The sequence below is a fragment of the Puma concolor genome, chromosome B3 (genome assembly GCF_028749965.1).
Source record: "Puma concolor isolate L17-30 chromosome B3, mPumCon1.1.hap2, whole genome shotgun sequence".
Taxonomy (NCBI): Eukaryota; Metazoa; Chordata; class Mammalia; order Carnivora; family Felidae; genus Puma; species Puma concolor.
Window position 1 is genome coordinate 44,668,397 of NC_141672.1, and position 18,835 is coordinate 44,687,231.

The following is an 18,835-nucleotide window of genomic DNA, read 5'->3' on the forward strand; positions in this document are numbered from 1 at the left end:
AATTAACGGAAAATAGATCACTGTCCTAAGTGTAAAATGCAAAACTATGGAACTTTTAGAAGATAACATAGGAGACAATCTAGGTGACCTTGGGTTGGGTGATGACTTTTTAAAAAAATTTTTTTAATGTTTATTTATTTTGGAGACAGAGAGACAGAGAGTGAGTGGGGGAGGGGCAGAGAGAGAGGCTTCAGGCTCTGAACCATCAGCACAGAACCCGATGTGGGGCTCGAACCCACGAATTGCGAGATCATGACCTGAGCTGAAGTCGGACGCTCAACCGACAGAGCCACTCAGGCGCCCCTGGGTGATGACTTTTTAGATACAACACCAAAAGTGTGATTATGAAAGAAAAAATTAATAAGTTAAACTTCATTAAAGTTAAAACTTCTCCACAAAACACATTGTTAAATAGACTGGGATAAATTTGCAAAATACATATCTGGTAAAGGATTTGTATCCAAAATACATAAAAAACACTTAAAACTCAACAATAGAAAAACATCTAGTTTGCCTAAAAAATGGGCAAAAGTTCTGAACAGACACCTCACCAAAGAAGATGTGCAGATGGCAAACACACATATGAAAAGATGATCAACATCATATGCCATCACAGAATAAACAAGCTACCACTGGGGCACCTGGGTGGTTCAGTCCGTGAAGCATCTGACTTCGGCTCAGGTCATGATCTTGTGGTTTGTGGGTTTGAGCCCTGCATTGGGCTCTCTGCTGACAGCTCAGAGCCTGGAGCCTATTTCAGATTCTGTTTCTGCCTCTCTCTCTGCCCCTCCTCTGCTCGCACTCTGTCTCTCTCCCCCCACCTCTCTCAAAAATAAACATTAAAAAAATAATAAAACATAAAAAACGGGCTACCCTACACACCTATTAGAATAGCTAACCACTGACAACATGAAATGCTGCCAAGAATGTGGAGCAACAGAAACTCTCATTCATTACTGGTGAGAATGCAAACTGGTATAGCCGCTTTGGAAGACAGTTTGGCAATTTCTTACAAAGCTAAACAAAGTTTTGCTACATAATTCAGCACCTGGGCTCCTTGATACTTGCCCACGCGAATAGTCCCATGTGAGTAGTGTGCTCATTCTACAGGGTAGGAAGTGATGCTCTGGGAAATTCAGGAATTTGGGTAAGGTTGCTAGAAAATGGCGGAGTTGCTATTCAAACTTGGGTCTTTGGAAGAAGAGAATTCATAACATCTGCTGGTGGCTTCATCAGAGCCCAGAAAGTAGCCTGATAGGGAGTTCGTTTCAGAATGGAGGCTGGTCTGCCTGAAAAGCCTAGCTGAAGTCTACCAGGGTCTGTCCATAAAGAGAAGGATTGAAAGATTCTCCAACCCCATGAATAAACGGAGGCACTGGACCGCTGGACCCAGTCTCCTCAAAACCTTAGTGTGGCAGGGGAGGGCGTTGTTGGTTTTCGCACTACTGCATTATCTCTGCCTAGTATAGTGTCTGGCCCACAACAGGTGCACTTTAAATACCTGCTGACCAAATAAAAATAAATAATATTTTCTTTTATTTTTTTAAATGTTTATTTATTTTTGAGAGAGAGAGAGAGAACATGCGGGGACACACACACACACACACACACACACACGTGCAAGCTGGGGAGGGGCACAGGGGGGCGAGCAGAGAATCTGAAGCAGTCTCTGCGCTGAGCCCGCTGTGGGACTTGAACTCCCAAACAGCGAGATTATGACCTGAGCCTAAGTCGGACACTCAACCAACTGAGCCACCCAGGGGCCCCAATAATATTTTATTTTCTAATATTTATTAAGTACTTACCTTTTTTTTTTTTAATGTTTATTTATTTTTGAGACAGAGAGAGACAGAGCATGAACGGGGAAGGGTCAGAGAGAGGGAGACACAGAATCTGAAACAGGCTCCAGGCTCTGAGCTGTCAGCACAGAGCCCGACGCGGGGCTCGAACTCACGGACCGCGAGATCATGACCTGAGCCGAAGTCGGCCCCTTAACTGACTGAGCCACCCAGGCGCCCCAGTACTTACCTTTTTAAAGACCTGCACTGTATCTGATGTGCGCATTAGCCCCAAGGATAGTGTTGAACAGAATTCACAGCTCTCATGCTATGATGAAGGAGTCGGGACCAGAATCCCAGTCTCCTCATGCCCATGACGGGGCACATTCCCTGTGTCTCAGAGCCACCCTTGAAGAAGCAAAGGCTCAGTGAGTAGAAAAGGCCAAGGGACGGAGGCTAACATTTACTAAGCACTTGTTATTGTATTATGCAACTTAACATTCACACAATCCTGTAGAGGTAGTTATCAATATTTCCACTTTAGAGATGAGAAAACTGAGGCTCATTGGAAGTCATCACTTGCCTAAGGTCACAAAATTAATAGGTGCCAAAGTCTGGATTCAAATTCTATTGGGCTCCAAACCTCATCCATGTTCGTTATTGGACCCAGAAACTGACTCTCTGCTATTTAAATAAGAATGAGGTAGTGGTAATGCCTGTGGCTCAGTAGGTTCAGTTGAGGGTTGCTGATCTGATGCAGCGGCCGGCAAAGGGAGGGGCCAATTCACTGCCCGCTCAGGCTTTGTGCTGCTCAGCTTACACCTGTGGCTTTGAACCCACTTCTGGAAGCCGGCCTTTCAAGAGGAACACTGCCTTTTAACCCCAATGGCCCCAGAGGTCACCACGATGATGGGTGGTATGAACCTGCAGAGACTACCTTTTTTTGGGCGGGGGGTGTGAAGAGATTAGTTGTGTCTAACCCAGACAAGACTGGGGGAGGCCATGAGTTTGGTAAAACACGGAAAGTACTATCAGAAGAGGAGTAATGGATTCACCCAATGTGCTCCAATGACCGACATATAAGGAAGCAAACTTCAGTTTAGAGAGAAAAGAGTGCTTCCGAATTAGGGAGAAAGTGAAGATCAATTCTTTTTTTCTTTTTTTTCTTTTTTTAGGAAGGAAAGAGCTTGAGATATTTTTTAAATGTTTATAATCTATTTTTAAGAGAGAGAGAGAGAGAGCGAGCACATGTGGGGGAGGGGCAGAGAAAGAGGGAGACAGGGGATCCAGAGCGGGCTCTGCGCTGACAGCAGAAAGCCCAATGTGGGGCTAGAACTCACAAACCGTCATCAGTTCTAAGTTAACAGGGCCTCAGAGGCTACTGCACGCCACGGCTGGCAGGGGAGGGGTAAAGAGGGCCTTGCAGCCCTACAGCAGCTGGGGAGTCTCTGTTCAGTACCCTGGGAGGTGGTTAGGACAGAGACTCCAGGGGCTGTCTGCGAATGGGGAAGTGCTACGCCATCTCCAAGACACCCCTTCAGGTCTGGGCTGAGACATCCTAAAGGGGGAAGCAGGCTGTAGGAGGGCACAGGGCTCTCACTATACATTTAGCACCTGGTTGTCATCAAGGGGGCCAGATACTACCTCGGGTGGCCCTGAGAACAGACGTAAAGGGGAGGCCCTTCCACTCCCCATATGTTTCTCTGCCCTCATGCAGACCCTAACCTCCCCTATTAAAGTTCAGATTCCCGAGGGTGGAACAGAAGAGGCTTCAGTAGATGGCCTCAACCTACCATTCCACGTTTTCTCCCTGTTCCTCAGCCCTCACTCCTATTTGTGAGGTACACAGACCTACTTATTCCCCAAACACACCATATTCCTTCAAGTCTCCATGCCTTTGCCCATGCTGTTCTCCCTGCTTGAGACACCGTAACCTTTATCAGGCTTGGTGAGCCCCTTATCATCCAGATCTCGCCCTCCTCTGGAAAGCCTTCCATTTCCTTTAAATCTGGGACGGTGCTCTCACACAGACTCCATGGCAGGCCAGGCTCGCCCCAAGGGTAGCATTTCTCACATTACAATTGACCCGCTGACCCACCTGTTTCTAGTCCTCAGCTGGAAACTCCTCGGGGGCAAGACTGCCAGGTTTCCACTAAGCGCCCAGCCGTAAGGGTCAACCCCACGTTAGTTGTGTGACAAGTGGGTGCTGAAAGAAAACACCGTTTGTTCAGTAAATATGTAAACAAAATATTCATAATTCAAGTCACTGTATTTAAGTTTAATTGTAGGAGTTCAGAAACGGGTTTGGGAAGAAGACATGGAAGTTTCACCGGGGGGGGGGGGTTGGTGGGGGGGTACGTTAGGTAAGTGATGAAGCGGTTGAGAAAGGGAGGGTTGAGGAGAAGGAGTAGAATTAGACTCCAGAGTGGAGAGTCCATCCTGGAGAGAGATGGGAACACCCGCACACGTTGGGTTTGGAGCCCCTGGATACCTGGCTGAGGACTTTGGGCTTCATCTTACTGGCAGGGCTTGGAAAGAGGAGGGACATCATGACAATGTCATGTGAGGAGGCTGAGTCTGGTGTCTTGCAGGATCACTCGGAGGTGGGGAGGCTGGTTGGGAGCTACAGCAAATCGTACCACATACGGCTTGGATGAGGTGAGGATAATCAAAATGGTGATGCTAGCGTCCTCTGGTAGGGCTGCATTATTGCCTCCATTCTTCACCTGCTCCCCACCCCCATAGCAGAAATACCCATTCACAGCCTTGCCATGGCCTCATGAGGGCAGAGCGTCCCCGCCTCCCCTCTTGACTTTGAGCTTGGCCAAGTGACTTGCTTTCACCTGTGGGATGTTAGCAAATGGGATGTCAACAAAGGCCAGAAACGTGCTTGTGGGTTGGGCTTTCTCTGTTGGCTTCTGCCATTGCCACGAGAGGAACACACTCTGCTGGGCCCAGAGAGATGAGATATTTTGAAGAGCCCGGAACCGAGGCCAGCTGTACCCAACCTAGACCGGCCGAACTCCAATCTAATTACAGATGTGTAAGCAAGAACCGCATCCTTGCTGTCGTGAGCTGCCGCTCATCTCCAGGCCACCCCTCCTCCACTTTCTTTACCTGTTCTCCCCACCACCTCAGGCACCGCAGTCTCTCAGCTGTGTCCACAAAGTTCTCTTTGCTAGCTCCTTCTCCTCAGCCCTGAAGCCGGCCCTGTTCTGTCCAATCATTACATTGACGCCTGGCCCTCCTCCAGGAATCGGCCTGTTTCTCCTCTCAGCCTGATTTCCTGGAGACCTGTCCATACCAGCTGCTCAATCCCCCTGCCCCACCCCTCCACACTGAAACTGGGTGGGTGCCTCTACCATCTCGTGAAGTTGCTGTCCTTGGACTGCTTCCTCTCAGTCGTACTTGACCATGGACCACTTCCTCCCTGCCGGGCTCGCCCGCCTTGGTCGTCTGATGCCACACGGACTGCTGCCTCCCAGTCTCCTTCCAGGGCACCACTTTCTCTGCTTTTCTTTTATGTTCCCTGGGGCTCCTCTTCTTCTGCTACTCTCCCCCCTGCAAGTGGGAGATCACAGGCACTCCGGAGGCGGCTTTGTGCGCCCTCTATCTGTCCGTGGCCTCCAATCCTCATCTTCAGCCCAGAACTCACTCCTGAGTGCCAGACTCATGAATCCAGATTCCTAATGGAATCTCATTCCTTTATTCAACAAACATCCGACTGACGACTCCTATCTGCCAGACACTGTTGTAGGTGCTGGATACACAGTAGTGAAAAAAAACCTGACAAAATGCCCTGCCCTCATGGAGCATCTATTTCACTAGAGTAGGGGAAGTCAGACAATAAACAAAGAAGCAAAATAAATAGTATGTTAGAGCCACTGGAAGGCGATGAACAGAGGAGGTATATCATCTGCCCATGTTTTTAAAGACTCACCCTGGGGCGCCTGGGTGACTCAGTCGGTTGAGTGTCTGACTCATGATCTCAGCTCAGGTCATGATCCCAGGTCATGGGATCGAGCCCACATCGGCCTCTGCACTGAGTGTGGAGCCTGCTTAAGATCCTCTCTCTCTCTCTCTCTCTCTCTCTCTCTCTCTCTCTCCCTCTGCCTCTCTTCCCCACTCACATGCTCTCTCTCTAAACTTTAAAAAAATTTTTTTAAAAATAGAGGCTCACCCTGGCTGCTGTATTACAAATAAACAGGGGTGGGGTGGGGGTTGGGCAGGCAGAAATGGGGATACTAGTTGGTTTCTATTTTTGAGTGCCCTTAGAGGCACCTCAGACTCAAAACTCCAAAACTGAACTCATTATTTTCCCCAAACTTGCTCTTTCCCTGTGTTCTGCAGACCAGTGAAGGGCACCCGAATCCCTGACTCCAGCCAAAACCTGGAATCCCTGCCCCTTCCCCTCTTATCCAGCCAGTCACCAATCCAGTCCATTCTACAGTCTAAATATACCTCATTCATTCTTTCATTCACTGTTTCACTCATTCACCGAATATTACTGAACACAGAGCTGGTTTCAGACCAGTATTAGAGAGGTGAACAAACAGATATGATCCCTGCCCTCTTGCCCCTTAGAATTTAATGTGGGAAAGAGACAAAAATGAGCCAATAAATATATGATCGCCTCTCATGACAAGGGCTACAGAGAAAATGGGTTAGTTTCAACAAAGAAAAAAATTGAGAGAACTAGTTTCAATAAAGAACAAAGTCAGCCCTATGCCTAGTGCTGCCATAGCAAATGACCACAAACCGGGTGGCTGAAAACAAGAGAACGGTATTCTTACAGTTCTGGAGGCCAGAAGTCAGAAATCAAGATATCAGCTGGGCCATGCTCCCTCTGAAGTCTCTAGGGAAGAATTTTCCCTCATCTCCTCCTAGCTGCTGTGGTTGTTGGCACAATTTCCGCCTCCCATCTTCTCATCGCCTTCTTTCCTCTGTGTCTATCTTTGTGTGACCTCTCCTCTTCTTATAAGGATACCAGTCATTGGATTTAGTCATTGGACGCCTTAATCCGGTATGACCTCATCTTAGTCACATTTACAGAGACCCTATTTCCAAAGAAGGTCACATTCTGAGGTTCTGGGTGGACATGATCATTTGGGAGCCACTCTTCCACCCGGTACAAATGGCAAGATCTTTTTCAGGCAGATGGAGCAGTTTTCACACAGGCCCTCAGGTAGGAAAGGGCTGGGACCATTTGGGACCAGGGAGGCTGAAATGTGAAAGGACTCAGAGGAGGGAGCTTGGAGAGAGAGACAGAGCCGGATCAGGGAAGGAGGAGAAAGAGAGAGAGACAGAGACAGAGGGAGAATGAGACATCAGTGATGCAGAAGAGAAGACGCTCAAAGGAGCAGAGTCCTTGAGATGGTGGCCAGCCCACGATTTCAGGCTGTCATGGGTGTTGGCTTGTGATGGGAGGAGGCCTCGGGAGTGGAGAAAGGGAAGATGGGCACAGACGCAGGTGGGTGTGATGGTGAGGGGCAGAGAAATCCTTTCTAATGTCTTCTATTTTCTCAGCGACAGAAGACACCTAAGAGGTGAGGGAAGGGGGCCGGAGGCGAGAGGAGAGAAAGCAGCTGGTTGTGTTGACTGTAAGAGACCAAGCTTCCGAGGATTGTTGGCAGGCTTGCGGTTCTCCAGGGTATGCCCGTTTCCTTCATGCCCACCGCCACCCAGCTCAGGCCACACCAGCACTTCGCTGTGACCGCAGTCACCTGCAGTCCTCTTCCTCCGGCCCTGCCTCTGCTCCCAGGCGATTCCCTCCAGTGCTACCGCCCTCATCACTCTAAATTCACAGGGCATCACGCCCCAGTTGGAAACACTTCCCACAGTGTCCCCTTGCCTTCAAGATACAATCCAAACTCTTTAATGAGGCTCTTAAGACCCCTTACGAGCTGGTCCATTTTGGCCCACAGCTTCATTTCGTGCCACGTCTGCCTCCAGTTCTGCACCTCCACCGTCTGCGTCCCTTAAATATGCCATTCCCTCTCTCCCCTCCAAGGCTTTGTACTCGCCATTTCCTGCTTCCTGCGGTACTCTCCCTCCCGACGTGCTGGCCCCCTCCCCTCATCTGTCCGGCTAATTCTCCTCCCATCCCCGAAGCCTGGCCTCCTCCCCAGGGAGCCCTCCCTGACATCCTCCCACGTACAGGTGAGGGGGGTAAGTGTTCTGCATAATCCTCTATGCCACCCTTACCATGGCCGTTACCACATTATAATGCAATTGCTACTTTACTTATCTTTGGCCCTCACCAAGTTATAAACCCCCTAACGTACCATACCTATGTTTTTCATATTACCTGACATATAGTAGATACTTCAGAAAAACCTGTTAGAAGCACCTGGGTGGCTCAGTCGGTTGAGGGTCCAACTTCGGCTCAGGTCATGATCTCATGGTTGGTGAGTTCGAGCCCCACAGCGGGCTGGCTGCTGTCAGCGCAGAGCCTGCCTCAGATCCTCTGTCTCCCTCTCTTGGCCCCTCGCCAGCTTGCACTCTCTCAGAAATAAATAAACATTTTAAAAACCTGGTTAAATAAGTAAATTAATGGAATCATTAAAACAGTTTCTGTCTACGCTGAAGGTCACAAGTAACTCAAAGCTTCAGAGCAGTTGATCTTGTTTCCCCTCCAGGCACAACACAATTGCACTTTATTTACTTATTTTTTATTTGTTTTTATTTTTTTAATGCTTCTTTATTTATTTCGAGAGAGAAAGCACAAGCAGGGAAGGGGCAGAGACAGGGAGAGACAGAGAATCTTACGCAGGCACCACACCCAGCGTGGAGCTTGGCATGGGGCTTGGCTCGATCCTACGACCCTGGGATCATGACCTGAGCTGAAATCAAGAATCAGTCACTTTTCTTTTTTTTCCCCCTTCCCCTCCCCCATGGTCTTCTGTTAACTTTCTCAGGATCTACATAGGAGTGAAAACATATGGTATCTGTCTTTCTCTGTGTGGCTTATTTCACTTAGCATTAACACTCTCCAGTTCCATCCACGTTGCTACAAAGGGCCATATTTCATTCTTTCTCATTGCCACATAGTACTCCATTGTGTGTATAAACCACAATTTCTTTATCCATTCATCAGTTGATGGACATTTAGGCTCTTTCCATAATTTGGCTATTGTTGAAGTGTTGCTATAAGCATTGGGGTACAAGTGCCCCTATGCATCAGCACTCCTGTATCCTTTGGGTAAATTCCTAGCAGTGCTATTGCTGGGTCATAGGGTAGATCTATTTTTCATTTTTTGAGGAACCTCCACACTGTTTTCCAGAGCGGCTGCACTAGTTTGCATTCCCACCAACAGTGCGAGAGGGTTCCCGTTTCTCCACATCATCTCCAGCATCTATGGTCTCCTGATTTGTTCATTTTAGCCACTCTGACTGGCGTGAGAGAGGGAAGGAGGCAAACCATAAGAGACTCTTAAAAACTGAGAATAAACTGAAGGTTGATGAGGGGGTGGGAGGGAGGGGAAAGTGGGTGATGGGCATGGAGGAGGGCACCTGTTGGGATGAGCACTGGGTGTTGTATGGAAACGAATTTGACAATAAATTTCATATTAAAAAAAAGAATCAGTCACTTAACTGACTGAGCCACCCAGGTACCCCTTTTTTGATTTTAGAGAGAGAGTGTGTGCATGAGCAGGGGTAGGGAGAGAGAGAGAAAGAGGGAAAGAGAGAGAGAGAGAGGGAGGGAGGGAGGGAGGGAGGGAGGGAGGGAGGGAGAGAGAGAGAAAGAATCTCAAGCAGACTCCATACTTCAGCGTGGAGCCTAATGCAGGGCTCAATCCTCTGACCCTGGGATCATGACCTGAGGCAAAATCCAGAGTTTGATACTCAACAGACTGGGTCACCCAGGCACCCCTGCACTTTATATTGGTGACATCAGGGAACCACACTCTGTGTGGCCATTCAGACTCGGCTGACTGTTCAGGCTCTGATTCTCAGGTGGACTTGTGACCGTCCATCTCAAATCGCATGAAGCTTTGTGAGGTTTTCCCGGGTCTTTCTGGTCCTATCTGCTTCCTGTCTCTTCTTCAACCCTTGGTCTCTTTCATTCCATTGCAGGTTATGCTTTTCTTTATAAGTGGCCTTCCAGCTTCTGAAAGCCTTGGAATTGTGTATCTGTTGTAGTCTCTTGGTCACTTGATTTTGAGTTCCCAGAAATTCTTTTTTTTAAGCTGTTCCTTTCCTGTACATTGTCCCAGTTCTGACACTCGAGGGGTGCTTCCTACTCTGCTTTCCAGCAGCGCCCCGAGGATGGACTTCCACTCACACCCATGTTGTCCTAACATGGCTTCTCAAGTGACAATGCCGAGGGGACGATGCTCTGGGGTCTGTTTTGTGGTTCCTTCCTATGGGCAGGCCCTCTGATCTTTCTCGAAGTATGTTGATTCTATTGCTCCTGTGCGCAGACCCAATTCCTGCAGGTGGCCGTGACTTTACATCTTTAACCCATTCCATTAATGATGTAGCTGTTCCTTCTCTTACTTCTAGTCTTCACAGCAGGAAACTTCCCACCAGCTTCCATGTCATTAGTGGGTAAAATCAGCTGCCTCTTGCCCTTCCGCTCCATGTTCTAGTTATGTACTGATTACCATCGCAGAAAGCAGACACAACACATTGATCTTTGCTAATTCCTCTATTGCTAGGACAGAGGAAATAAAATAATTCCCACCCTCCCCTGCCCTTTTTGTGTTGACCTCAGTACCTATAAATTCTTACTGGAAAAATCCTGCATTACTGATTTGTCCATTTCTGAATGCACATTATTTTTATTGAAGAAAAGAAGCTATTTGTTCTTGTGCGTAGTTTGTAAATAAGCTTCTTCAAATAAAGGTACGCTTTCACCTCTGTAATTGTCGGGACTGTAGCAAATACAATGTATTAATGTTCAACACTTACTCCAACTACCTTCTAGAATGCCTTCTGTACTGTAGAAATGCAGTGAGAATGCAGTTGTCATTTCCCAGAGGCCCTTGCAGCTGGAGTTCCAGATGTGAGCACGGCTCAGCCATTCAGATGCACTCCATGGGATTTGGAAGGCAGGAGGAAGAGATAGCCCTCGTTTCTGCACTTCGCTGGCAAGCACAGTCAGGCATTTAGCTCCCCTGTGTCTGATCACTAGCTTTGCGAGTGTTGAAAGCAGTGGTGGGATGGCCACTTGCTGGCATGATTTCCAGGGGGCACTTGGGTGGTTCTGGCTGTAGCAGGGGCAAGGACCTCCTGACCACGGTGGCTTCCTGAAGATGACAGTGATGTTGAGGTTCTGGAGTGGAAGGCAAGAGCCGTGGCTTCCAATTTTAACAGAGAGCTTCCTTGTTAGAGAAGGGTATAGCTCTGATGGTGGTCAGGTTCTGCAGAGCAGTGCTGAGGTCATTCTGGAAGGTTAAACTTGGAACCTGTCTCCTCAGTCCTTCCTGCGATCCTGAGAGCCATTTAGTGCCTTGTAACAGTCCCTTTCTAGTTTCCCTAGCTGGCACAGGTTCCGTCCTTTGTAACAGGAGCCTGACTGATATACCACAGGAGTACTTATTTGCAATATTAAATATAGTTTCTGATTAGAAAGATCTGATGGCAAGAGAAGCAGCTGAGAGGGAAAATTTAGGCATTTATTAACATCTGCAACTATATAGGAGCCAAATCAGGACACTTGCCATTTTGGGCACGCATGTGACTTTCTGCGACAGCAACACCTATAGGATCTGGGGGCATGGGTGTGAGGCAGAGCCCTGGAGACCCTAAGTCTCACGTTAACTTGAACCTATCCTAAAACTCAGCCCTAAATCCATAAGCCTGCAGGTCAGATTCTTCTGCCACAGCCTTTTCAATGACGAATGTCCCCTCCCCATTCTCTCCCTGTTGTCTCTCTTTCCTTGCCTCCCCTCCTGCAGAAGTCCTTCACCACCATCTATTCCCACAACATACATGCGTGCCAGACACCCAGACACCAGGGGGAGGAGTCCATTTGTAAAGAAACCTTGTGATACAAACAACACACAGACGTTTCAAGGGAGACATGAGAACAAGATCTGCAGTCGAGCACATGCCTGGGAGAAAGCGCTATTACCCCTATGTGAAAAGCACAAACCGGGGGCGTCTGGGTGGCTCAGTCCGTTGGGCTTCCAACTCTTGATTTTGGCTCAGGTCGTGATCTCACCGCTCCTGAGTTCGAGCCCTGCTTCGGGCTCTGCGCTAATAGCACAGAGCCTGCTTGGGATTCTCTGTCCACAACCCCCCCCCCCCCCCCAGCCCCTCTCTTAACACTAAAGAAATTAAACATTAAAAACAAAAGCACAAGAAGGGGAAAGTGGTTCACGTGGCAGGGGGAGAGGCTGTCCACAAGAACGGGTCTAGGAAAGGGCAAGTCTCTTCTGTAAGCGTGGGTTCCATTTCACTACAAGTTTCATATCAGGCAATACTTGCTCAAGGTGCACAACTTACAGCTCAAAACGACACAGCGTGTCTCCTGACACCCTTGAGCCCGCGCTCCTGGCTCCCCACCCAGGGGCTACCTCTCTGGCTAGTGCCTTCCCCAGCGCATTTTCCCCGTGGGGTGCCTCTGCTCCGGGGGTTGCGCAGAAGCCTCCGAACTGGTGGGGAAGCGCTCCAGAGGGGGACGAGGTGTCTGCGGTGGGGGGCGGGGGTCCCGACAACCAGGATTCCAGACGCCCCCCCCCCCCCGCCCCCGGCAGTGCCTGGCCACGGGTCAGATCATGCACGTGGGCAGGACACCAGTGGCTGCCCAGTCCCGGTCACCCCTCAGGAGACGGCTGATTTGCGGGCAGGAGGTGGGCGCACGCCTTTCCTTTCCTTTACCTTATCCAAACAGGGAACGCCGTTGCCTGTTAGTTTCATTACGCTGTGCTCCGCCCCCTCCCCCCAGCTTTCCCTTCAGGTTACAGGGCTTGTGGCAGGTGTCTGTTTATGTATGTCATGTTGTTGTTCTTTGGGGTCCAAATACGTGCATCTGAGGCCGAAGACTGTTTGCTTTGTAACCTAAGTGGGCCTGCCAAACAACCCTCTGCCTCGATCGTGGGAAGTCGCCCTATTCGGCATTTACACACGACAAATTTGTGCCAGTTATCGCAGGTATTGAGAACGGGAGACAAGAAGAGACAGGGAACCTGAGTAATCCTTTGGCAAGTCTGAGTGTGACACAAGATTCTGTTCCTTCTTAGCCATTCTGTGCCTCGTTCCTGATAATTTTGGGGTCTGCTCTGTCTCTTGCTATGAGAATTAGCATCAGCAGCTTTCAGAATGACTTACCAGTTAACCCCTCCAGAAATCTTAAGACATTATTCTTTTCTTCTCCAAATTTCCCATCCCTAAGCCTTCTAATTCTCCTTCAAATTTCCATCTGTAAAGTTAATACAATCCAATAAGAAAATAATGTGCTCTTGAGACGTTGACATGCTCAGAGCCATTTTATCCTGCCCTAAAGCCTGGAAAGTTTGAATTTTCCTTAGGATAAAAAAGTAAGAAATAATAGAATAATTCACTGTACTGTAACAATTAAATCCAGCAATTTAACATTGCGCATTGGTAAATATAATGCTCGTAACAACCAAAAGTCTCCCATGTATTGACAGACAAAAACAAAGTTATAAATCTAAACCTCCTATTCCAAACCACATTCCTAAATGTAAATAAGCATCCAAGCATGTTGCTACATATCTTTACAGAAGCAATTACAAACAAGCCTTATCAGTCGCTAAGTCACCAATGCACACAACGCTTATCTGCTATGCCCTCTACTGGATAGAGTACACAAGACAAGTCGCATTATTTCCAATTAATTTTTGGCATGATCACACTGCATCTGCTTTAGGAATGCAAGGCGTGAAATTTATAGTAGCAGGTTTAATATTCCAACCAGCCAAAATTATTTCGCTACAAGGACTTACCTTTGGTGGAATATTTGGGGTTGGATTTTTTTTTTTTTAAATACATAGATTGCTTCTCCCCTTCTTGCAACCCACTGTCCAAACTCTCAAGCTGTCACCAAACTCAGTACGTGGCAGGAATAATTTCATGCTGAGTAAAATGTGTTTAATTTCACATCCTGTAAGAATAATTACTTAGCATAATGCCACTTAAAATGTATTTCTATCTGCAAATGCTAATGAAGCTACAAAAACCTGAATCATCTTCGGAAAGAATTAGGGTATTAAGGGGGCTTCTCCTTCACTCCCTCTTCTCCTGTAGTGACTGCCTGAAGAGAGAAACCGGGACCACAGGAATAATCCGAGACTAGATCCTGCTGTCTTTAAACTGGGTGTGAGTCCAGTGGCTTGCGGGGAATTTAATCCCACAGACCTCTGCTGAGCCTCCCTAAGATGCTGGAAACAGAGCCAAAGGCTCCCTGGAGATACCCAGTCCTCACCCAGGTCCCACTGGATAGGCACCAGCAGGTAGCTGAGGCCCAGCGCCAACAAGGACCACCTACCCTGATGGCAGGGCTGGGGGCAGGCCTGTGGCCTTTGGCCTTAAGGAACTTGTCTCTTGATCATTGGTGTGCCCAAGAAGTGTAGACCACTGTTCTAACTACTGCTCATCTTGAGGCTGAAAGCGATCAACAAAGAACGACAAGGAGCAAGTGGAAATAGGAGTACTTTGCCTTTAAAGAAGTTAAAAAAAGAAAAACAAACAACCTTTTTATTTTGCAATAATTTTAGGATTACAGAAAAGTTGCAAAACTAGTTCAGGGAGCTTGGGGCGCCTGGGTGGCTCAGTCGGTTAGGCAGCTGACTCTTGACTTCGGTTCAGGTCATGATCTCACAGTTCGTGAGTTTGAGCCCCAAGTCGGGATTCTCTGTCTCTCCTTCTCTCTCTGTCCCTCCCCTGCTGGTGTGCGTGCGCTCTCTCTCTCAAAATAAATAAACTTAAAAAAAAATAGTGCAGGAAGCTCTTGAATACCCTTCACCCAGCTTCACCTAATAGAAGATCTTACTGACCACAGTAAATGATCAAGACCGAGAAACTGTTAGTACAATGCTGTTAACTACCTACAGACTTCAATGCGAATTTCACCGATGTTTCCACTAATATCTTTCTTCGGTTCTAGGACCCGAGCCAGGATCCCACATTGCCTTTAGTTGTCATATCTCCTCAGTCTCCTTTAATGTGAGACACTCTGTCCTTCCTTGCCTTTCATGACTTTGATACTTTTGAAGAGTATTGGTGGAGTGTCCCTCAGTCTGGTTTTGTGTGATGTTTTCTCACAGTGAAACTGTGGTCACACATCCTGGGCGAGAGTACGACAGAAGTGCTGATTCCTTCTTACTGCTCTGTAGAAGTGGGACCCGCTCCCTTCCTGCGGGGAAGTTCAAGGAGGCAGTGTGTGGAGGGCCTCAAGGAGTCGGTGCGCCTCTAGAACCTGAGTGGTGAGTCTCAGGAGAGTTAGGCACTGAGCCTAAGAGCACCTGACAGGCTTCTCTTACCTGCCTCTTCCTTTCTCTGTTACTATGAATGGTGATGGGAGATGTGAGAACATTTCCTTGCTATAGGAAGGCAGCACCAGTGTTTTTAAGTAATCTCTACGCCCAGTGTGGGCCTTGAACCCACAGAGATCAAGAGTCGGATGCTCTACTGACTGTGAGCCAGCCAGACACCCCACCACTAGTGTTCATTTAATCCGGTGCCGATGAGATCTGCAGAAGGACACGGGGCGGCCAGGGAAGGCAGAGTATGGTGGGTGGTGGCGGGAAAAGGTGGTGTGGGAAGAGGACCACATGGCGGTGGGTCCAGTGCCCCCTTTTGTGGACTCAGCAGGGCTCTAGATAACCTGAGAATGAGATGCAGACATCTCCGTGGGTGGGAACTTGTTCATTTGTATGGAGGCAGTGGTGGTATAGTTTCCAATCAGCATTTGTAACAGTGAAAAAACAGGTTTGATATCCTCAGCAGGGGTTAAAGAGTAGTAGTGGTGGCAAAAAATGACCTTTGGGCAGATTTTTAAGACTCGCACTTTGGCTTTCTCCCCCTCTGGAAATGGAAGCTCCACAGGGGACAGGCCCTTGTCTGTCTGGTCCCCCTCTCCCTCTGAAAACCTAGTACATGGGCCTGGCACCTTGTAGGAACTCAAAAAATGTTTTTCCTTTTTGTTAAGTATTTATTTGTTTATTTACTTTGAGAGAGAACGCATGAATGGGGTAGGGGCAGAAAGAGAGGGAGAAAAGAATTCCAAACAGGCTCTGAGCTGATAGCACAGAGCCTGATGTGGGGCTTGAACTTATGGACTGCGAGGTCGTGACCTCAGCTGAGATCAAGAGTCGAATGCTTCACCGACTGAGCCACCCAGGCACCCCCCAAAATGTTTTTTTTATTAAATGAATTCATTCATTCATTCATTTGAAGGAGAGAGAGAGCAGTGTGAGCCAGGGAGAGGGGCAGAGAGAGTGAATCTTAAGCAGGCTCCACACTCAGCCAGGAGCCCAACTTGGGGCTCAATCCCATGACCCTGGGATCATGACCTGAGGCAAAATCAAGAGTCGGACGCCTAACTGACTGTGTCACCCAGGCGCCCCAGGTGAATTAAAAAAAAAATAAGCGAGTGGATGTAGTACTCAGGCACTCCGGTCATCCCCACTGGGAAATCTATGACTTTGTCCCAAGCACGGTTTTGAAAGCCTAGCACAGGTCCTGAGATGAGGACTCCAAGCTTTCTGCCCCATGTCAGTCCTCTAAGTGCTGTGAGAAGCTGTGTTGGGAGGAGACTACTCTTTGAGAGGTCTCTGGGACCGACAGACTCCACACTGTTTGGGGGAAGGTAGAAACACATCAAATGTATAGATGGCAACATCTAAGTTTGGAGACAGAAGGCAAATGGTAGTAGTTGAAGCTTCTTTCCTGGCGGACCATGCTCTGGGGAAGCCAGTAGGAAGAGGGAAGGACCACTGTGGCACTGGGCTCACACGGGATGGATCACACTTGTGTGTGCACACACACGTTCACATTGAGACGTTTCCCTTATCGATGAGACTGATTTCATTTCTTCATCTGCTCAGTGTTTCTTGGTTACTTTCTTTTAACTTCCAGTCTTCCATATAAGTTAAATAGCACATTATTTATAATTATCGTTGCAATTTAAACTGAATTGTCTATTTCATGCTTTCCAGATGCATATTTAGGGAGGACTTTTTTAAAGATTTCTTTTTAATGTTTATTCTTGAGAGAGAGGCAGAGCATGAGCGGGGGAGGGGCAGAGAGAGAGAGAGAGAGAGAGAGAGAGAGAGACAGAGAGAGAGAGATACAGAATCCGAAGCAGGCTCCAGGCTCTGAGCTGTCAGCACAGAGCCCGACGGGGGCTCGAACTCACGAACTGCAAGATCATGACCTGAGCTGAAGTTGGATGCTTAACCGACTGAGGCGCCCAGTGCCCCTAGTGAGGACTTTTTCAAACATACAAGAGAGAAGCAAAGCAGAAGGAGGCTCGTTACTCATTTTACTCAGGTGTATAAAATGGATGAGAGCTGGTGTTACCAGCATGTTAATGAAAGCAACTGGCATTGTGAATAGTTGCTACGTGCCAGGTACTCTTCAAAGCACTTTATACATATCGACCCACTTCATCCTTGCAGACATATCATCAGGTGAATCTGTTACATCACCCACTGTACAGGGTGTATATACCCACTGTATATACCCAGGTTATATCCCCACTGTACGGAAAAGGAAATTAAGGCACAGAGACACTTGCTCCAAGCCATCCAGCTAATGAATGGCAGAGCTGGGAGTCCAGCTCTGAACATGGTACTGTCCAGTGCTTCTAGTGCAACCCAGAAAAGGCCTGTGCTTTCTGGAACAGCCTGTAACCCGGGAAAGTGAATGGAAGACTTGGGAAGGACTCCGTTTCTACTCTCTGCTCTTTCAGGGACAAAATGAGCCCAGCAGGCACACATCCTTACGTGTGCTTCTTCGTGCAGGCAGTCAGGACCCAAGCCACCCTTCCCTCACTGGGAGGCCGTGGGGCATTCCTGCAGGAGACTAAGTGCGGTTACGGGGACCTTCAGGGATGAGACGAGGGTTTTTGTGAAGGTATTTATCTAATCCTGTGACAATCCTGCACTCTAATAAAAAAGGAAGATAGAATCTCCATCCTTACCAAAATTTCATGAAATTGCTTTAAAGCAAAGTTCTGGTTTTGTTTGATTCTTGTATAGGTCACACATTTTGCTTTTTTCACAAGTTACCTTGTATTAGCTCATAGTATTCAACAGATTTAGGTTCTGTGGATCAACTCACTGTTCAGAACGCACACGCAAAAGGAGAAAAGTAAGGTCACGTAAATGCTAACCCTGTGAAATAGGTCGCCTTTGTCAAACGCCCAGGGGGCACGCAGCATGGTTCGTGTGGTCTCTTGTCTCATGGGTTACACCAAACTTCCTCGCCTCCCAAAGAGGAAGGGCCAAACTACTTTCAACTCTCACAACCCAGTGCAGGAAATTTAGGTGATTTCAGATCACTGAAGCCATTCAGTGGATACTAATTGGAATTAGTTGTTTTGTCAACAACAGCCATAGTTATTGATATGACTATTACTATTGTTATAGAGTTTTACAAATCATATATAGTCAAGAGCCAAATTTGGAAGAAATCACCATTACCTAAACACTGAATTGGTAACGTTCACAATTAGAAAACGAGACCTTTAGGTCTTCAAAGAGGAATCTGCCTTTCTGGACACTTAAAAAAAAATATATATATTTTTTAATTTTTTTTTTCAAAGTTTATTTATTTTTCGGGCAGAGAGAGACAGAGCATGAGCGGGGGAGGGGCAGAGAGAGAGGGAGACACAGAATCGGAAACAGGCTCCAGGCTCTGAGCCATCAGCCCAGAGCCCGACGCGGGGCTCGAACTCACGGACCACGAGATCGTGACCTGGCTGAAGTCGGACGCTTAACCGACTGCGCCACCCAGGCGCCCCCACTTAAAAATATTTAATAGAGTGGCTGACCCAAACAGGATAGTCATGGACACTGGCTCCCGATGGCCTTGGTTTCTAGGGAGAAGAGTCTGATTCGCGATCAGTGAACATTCCAGGGGAG

The 18,835-nt window shown here is 47.9% G+C and overlaps 1 protein-coding gene across 1 annotated transcript in view; it reads right to left on the bottom strand.

Annotated features, from left to right (window-relative positions):
* Positions 1-2,045: 2,045 nt before the first annotated feature.
* Positions 2,046-18,835, bottom strand: part of TMEM260 (transmembrane protein 260) — a 91,118-nt gene continuing 74,328 nt past the window's right edge. The window contains exons 16-17 of the transcript XR_015252354.1: positions 3,877-3,984; positions 2,046-2,186 (exon numbers count right to left, since the gene is read on the bottom strand). The gene's annotated coding sequence lies outside the window, so the exon portion shown is untranslated. The remainder of the gene's footprint in view (positions 2,187-3,876; positions 3,985-18,835) is intronic.